Source organism: Miscanthus floridulus, chromosome 3, assembly GCF_019320115.1.
Source record: "Miscanthus floridulus cultivar M001 chromosome 3, ASM1932011v1, whole genome shotgun sequence".
In the NCBI taxonomy this organism is placed as follows: Eukaryota; Viridiplantae; Streptophyta; class Magnoliopsida; order Poales; family Poaceae; genus Miscanthus; species Miscanthus floridulus.
In genome coordinates this window covers 30671932-30678527 of record NC_089582.1, presented here as the reverse complement: position 1 = coordinate 30678527, position 6596 = coordinate 30671932, and the positions used below count along the sequence as shown (strand labels likewise).

General features: G+C 43.7%; 1 pseudogene; it reads right to left on the bottom strand.

Moving 5' to 3' along the window:
- Positions 1 to 596: 596 nt before the first annotated feature.
- LOC136541535 (putative F-box protein At1g19160) lies at positions 597 to 6370 on the bottom strand (annotated as a pseudogene).
- Between the last annotated feature and the right edge of the window lie 226 nt (positions 6371 to 6596).

Below are 6596 nucleotides of genomic sequence, written 5' to 3'. Positions count from 1 at the left end.
TTAAATGTGAATGCCACATGAAAAAAGAACATGCCATAAGTTGTCATGAAAGCACAAACTCAACTATTGATTGATGCAAAGAAAACAATTGACTATAGCTAACTGTTAATACAGTTTTCCTCAGGGTTCATGAAATGTAGAAATAAGCAAATAGCTGTCTCTCGGCATCAGGTTGGTCCAACATTGTACTTCTCTTGGAGAGAACTAACTTTTGGACCTGACAGCCAGTATACAATTCTTCCAGGCAGATCAGGTTGGATCACTGTTCCTTGCGAATGCCTCTAGCAACACTACAACTGATGTTCTATTAGGAAGATGAGATGTGGCAATTAATTGCACACATTACCATTTGAAACTATATAAGTTTCCTCAGGCTCCAGCACATCTGTTTTTTTCTGTAGCACAAATAAGACTTATAGTTCAAAATTTTTGATGTAACCAGAAGGCTTCAGTTTGACACCGTTCCATACATGCAACATTAGCGAAATATGGAGGATAATTTTTATTTGATTGACATAAATAAACACACGACCAAGCAAACTAAATTCACAGTAAATAATTGCTCATTAATACAGCCACAAAAGAACATGCTAATCATAAAACTTATCACCAAAGATCGAAATTGTTCAACTTGTGCAACAACATTCATTATATAATAACTAGCATCCATAAAGGTACACTACATAATTGTCTCAACAGGCTTGCAGTACTAATTAGATCAAAAGCATGAGAAGGCATACATCCAAGCATGAGCACTAATTAAGTAGGCATACATCCGAAGTCTCAACAGGCTTGCAGTACTAATTAAGAAGGCATACATCCAAGCACAAGCAGAACATTTCACCTGAGTCAACTGGAATTTAACCAACCTGCTAGCTCATACTTAGAGCACACACTTTCAGTGCTTATTTGTGAGAGCCGGTGATTATGAGAAATTGGGAACATAACAAGCAAAATCGCCCCGGCATTTGTAATCTTTGAAAATGGCAATAACACTCACTTCCTTACGGTCCATGTTGTATGCTATCAGCTCACAGGTCAACTGCTGAAAAAAGAAAAGCACATTACAATCTTGATGAATGTCTACCTCTTGATACTCTGGAGTGACTCTTGTTTCTCCAAAGACATCCAAAGAGTTCACAGTGCTCTTCAACACCCATTCCTGTGTATCATAATCCTGAAGAACCCATGTGGATAGTTTGTCGTTATTTTTATCAGCAGAATCTAGTCACGCAATGTAGGTGCCCTTGGGATTGACCCAAATAACATGTAATGCTGTGCCTTTGGCTCTCATCAGCCATACCTGGCATAGTGATCATCCTTCTTGTCTTCCCTTGTACATCTACAGCAAGTATGTTCTTTCCATCTGAGCCCCAAACTATCAAATGTAGGAAGCTATTAAAAAAGGCGCACTGATAGACAGCATCTAGTGTAAACTGATGATGCCACCCTTCCAATTGTCCTTGCTCTTTTTGTTCATCAATTTGGTTTTGACTCCAGGTCCCAGTTTCAGACGAGTAAACATGCAACAACACTACATCCTCGTGCATATAAGGCATCGGGAAATGCACATCAGGCATCTGGAACTGGACCAAGTGAAAGTGAGAGGATACGGCCGGATCGAAAGCCAAATAGGTGTGGATTATTCCTTCACAAGAGCCACAAGCAGGCACGGCTGAGTGGCTGACCATTGCCTTGTGGTCGGGTTGCACACGATGTAGCCTTCAGACGACTCCTGATGCTGCCTGAAAAGGATAAGCCCGTTGCAGGAATGCAACAAGAAGGCCGCGATCCCAGTCATTTCTGTCAGGAAGGAGAAGCAAGTGTCGATGTCCAGAGGCATGGATCTCACTGTGAGGTCGGTGAAACTGTAACTGAAACTGATACGGCCATTGTCAACCTCGGAGTCGGAGACCTCGGACGTCTGGACGAACAGTCCTTGCATGGGTTGGCGGAGCTTCTTACGGTTGTCAGGGTCGGCGATGAGGTCGCACCAGGCCTTGGAGATGCACTTGAAGCGACAGACGGACTTGGCAGGGACGCGGGAGAGGATCTCCACCAGGGGATCGTCAGGGAGGACAGGCACCGCGCCGGCGCTCATCTTGGAGCAGCTCACCTCCATGCCTCCCTCCGAGAGCAATCTGTGTGAAAAGCGGGGACCGAGCGAGATGGAGGTGTGAGGGGATGCGAGGGGGAAAATGCAGCAATGGGGAGGAAAAGAGGGGCTCACCAGACACCGGAGATGGACGCGGTCAAGGGCACCGGCGCAGGGCGGTGCCGAGGCTGAAGATCGAATTTGATTCGAATGGGGATTTGGGGGATTTCTGAACCCTAGGAGCCGCCCGAACTTGAGCTCGTCAGCTCGGTGTCCGTGGAGCCAAGAGGCTGGCTGCGGCTGGAGCAAGCAAATGAGCTCTCGGTGGAGTGTGGACAAATGAGCAAATGAGTTTGGGCTTCATGTAAACTAGCAGGAACCCTGGCAAATGCCGCGGGTGCTAGGCATAAATAACAGGTAATCTTGGAAGAATCGACAAATTCATTCATTGTTATCATCTCAAAGGAGCAGCAGAACAACAAACACATAAATATATATTCTGTAATTGAAATATTAAGAAATTCTGAAAGTAGATTACAAAAATAGAAATCAATTGTTGTGGGGAGCCTGTCGTTTAAATGTCAATTTCAAAACGTCGAAATCACCTATAAACATATTCGGCCTGTTCGCTGGTTGTTTTTTAGGCTGATAAGCCCGGCTGGTGCTGGTTTGTTGTGAGAGGAAAACACTGTTGGCTGGCTGATAAGCCCTAGCTGAAACCAACAAGCGAATATGCTGATTATCTATAGGTACAACCTAAGCCCTATTCTTTCTGTTTGAAGTAGATGAAACATCAGAGTTCAAAGCGCACTATGATTATATGCAACATGGGCAGCACCACTCTTTGCTTGTCGAAGAAAGATCTGCAGGAAAAAAAGGAAAGCTATCATAGTGGTCAACAGATATAATGAGTTAACTGAGTGACTATGAGAGTTGTGTCATTGAATAGACCTTTAGGTGGGTTCATATTGCATAGAAGCATTAAGCGAACGCCTATCTTTAGTTTGGAAGTGGTATTGTGGTGGTCTGGCTATGCTTCAATTTGAACTATACTGAGAAATTGCAGTGCATAAAGAGCTTCGAGTGTATAAGATCACAAATTGTTTACACATGCTGAAATGAAGTCTTGAATCACATATATCACATTAAAAGGAAAAAGGGTTACATGATGAGGCATTAGCAATTCAGGGACAGCGCGTGATTGGGGGTTTTCTTTCATAGAGTAATCCACATATTGCAAAGTTCAGATTATTTCCAAAGATGTAAACTAATAAATAGTGAGGACAAATAATTTCACCTTTGTCAAGGGCTGAACACAATTGCAGCACCAGTTTTTGGTATGGCATCCCATTGCTCCATACATCTAAGAACACCATTAGTTTGTCCGCACTACCTTTTCTGCAGAGTAGATCAATAACAGTAGGACAGTTAATCGACTAACCGAAGATATGTTTGGGACACAGTTCACTGTGCATAAGTATCTACTGTAGCACTTTTATTCGACAATCACTGAAGTCCATCTTTCCTCTGAAATATGCCATCCCAATTAAAGTGCTTCATACAGAAAAGATGTTATCATGCCTAATAAATTTAATGTAATAGAACTATCAACATTCTAAATATTTCTTAAGCGATTGTTGTTTAGCAGATACTATAACATCTATGAAGCAGATTAGTAGGAAGATTAGACTTTCTAATAACAAAATTCGTGCATGTTGTAGTAACCACCATGTAGTAACTATGAAACAAAGCTGAATTTTCTAGGGGTGAGGATGGGAGTTAGATAAAATTCTGACCCCTCTAGACCTCTGAATCCGACCACAATTTATTTGATTTTCTAGTTTTCCTTCCAGGAGGTGCGTGGGCTACGCATTTGTTTTCTAAAATTATGTGAGTAATTCTGAACCACAAATATTAACATTGCAGAACTCACTGAGACACATAGGATGGTTTCAGAAGGAACAATTACTCAAGTGAGAAGAGTCTTCAATCGTGAAGCTCGTAAGTTTATGCGGCACGCGAATCAGAACTATAGCCTCCATTGAGGTAAGCAGTTTCGTGATCAATGTAAAATATAAGTAGCAGCTCACAGCACCGAAGGAGTCATAATTCAAAAATCCATAGTGAAACCAAAGAAAGGGGAAATAAGCAAACTGACCAATACAACTAATCCATAGACGCAGGATAGCAGGTCACTGAACAATTCCGGTGATCTCGAAGGAAGCATTAAGAAGAGATGCCATCCAAAAAGCGTATACTCAGGAGTGTTAGCCAATGATTCAGATTAAACATGCATGTAATAAATAGAGGAGACCTTACCACAGCATCAACCCTATGAGACAAAAATGTGAAGCAACTGTCTTGCTGCAGGAATTTTGGCTGCATGCATACAACAACAAAGCCTTTTAGTCCCAAGCAAACTGGGATCATTGTAACTTTAGATGCCAACTCCACAATATGTCCGAAACCTAAATTGACTCAACTCTCCAAAGATGAAGCAAGCAAATCAGTCGGTATTTTAGCCCAGGAGCATTTCCCTTGAAGCAGTGTTAAAATGCACGACATGGATGGTCATTAATCCAATCAACCTTAGTTGCCTAAGTAGTCAAGGCGAAGGCTTCTAACAGAAAGCCTGACCATAGCATTGCCATACAAATATAAAGATAAGATACCAGGAAAAATAAACACAATTATTTTTATGCATAGAATTGCTATTCATTACTATTACCTGTGCGAACAGCCATCGTGTAATTCGGACGGACTCAAATATTATATTCTTGCTACTACACTATTTTGAGATCCATATTAGTGGAAATAAGTACGAATAAATGTGAGTTAAAGAAAGGAGCACATGAAAAAAATGGAAAAGGATACCCAACATTCAAAGGTGCTGGGTACAGGTAAAATTCCAAATTGTTTATGTGAAGCAACCTTTTGTTTAAAGGAATGAAGGGATAATCGACAACATAAAATTCAAAGGTGCTGGGTACAGGTAAAATTCCAAATTGTTTATGTGAAGCAACCTTTTGTTTAAAGGAATGAAGGGATAATCGACAACGTAAAAGAGGCAGTAGCAAAATACAGTAGCTGGTCTTTGAGAAATTAGCAGCAGTATATGCTTATGAGGTAGTAGTAGGTGCAGGTGAATGCACCTTTTCATATAACAGGAGGCAGGCAAAATAAATCATAAACAGAAAATTAGAAGTAAAAAATGACCTGAGGAAGAATGAAGGAAGACCAATACTGTATTACTAAATGGGACTATTAAATCTATAGCATGTCCAATTTCGAATAACCTACTTTGCAGACACAACAATCTCCTGGATAGTGAAGATAAGAGCTTAGAGGAAGTTCAGAATCAATTAGCATCAGTAACCTCTGCCCTTTTATTTGAGGACATGGAACACATACTTCGATGCAATCATTTGGTAAACTAAGATGGGTCCACTGCAATGTCTTAGCAGGAAATATACATAGGAACAAAAGCATGGAACATCGCTAATTAAAGAAATTTTCTCAAATATTCGTACCACTAATCTTGGGCGAAACCGCAGTACATGGACATTAATCTGCAACAGATAGATGGGAAGCGGGTTCAGTCATGAATGCAAGAACAATTGTTAGGCAGAGGAAGAGGATGGCAAACTTACCATGTGTTTATGCTTGTTAGGTACATGCTACAACCAAATGAGCTGCTGAACCTGGCACCCAAAAATACAGTAGACATCGCTGAAATCAAAATATGGGTATATCAAATCGACCAAGCAAGTATCAGATCGGACCAAGAACACAGTCGTAGGGACTGTCACGTCGGCGGCATACGCGAGGCCGAGCAGCCGTAAAGCACGACGGTCGGGGTGAGGCCGGGCATCCGTAGAGCAGGTCGAAGAAGCGGCGCAGATCAGCGCGAGCATCCACGTGCGTGAGGAGGGGGAAGGAGAGAGGTGAAGGCGGGAGGCGGCCGCCGCCAGGGCTTGCTCGTGCGGCTGCGCCGGCCGATCCGGGGGCGGCTCGGGCCGGTGCGCCGTCCCATGGACGCGCAGCGGCGTCGCGGCAGGGAGGGCGACGTGGGTACGAAGGACGCCATGGGGAAGGGAGGGCGACGCGGGAAGGGCGGACGGAGCGCGAGCGGCGGCGGCGAGCGGCGGCGCGGAAGGTGAGGACCGAGGAGACGGAGGGGGAAGGGATGGCGAGGGCGTTTTTTTTTCCTCCGTGGGAGAGAAGGCGGAAGGGATGGGGAGGACGGGCTGCCGCGTCGTTCATTCCAGAACTGTGGACGCGTGGACGGTACCGGACGTGAAGGCGTGGAGGGGCAGAACGATCGGAGGGCGGTGGTGGAAGGACTGTTGCTGGTACAGGAAACTGAGTCGAGAGGGGGCATGGTATAGGGTAGATTTAGTTTTTAGAGTGGGCCTGGAGCCTGAATGAATGGGCTGCAAAGCTTGAGCTGGGTCGTCTCGTGTCTGTTAATCGTCCGTTATTTTTTCCACAAACAACGGGC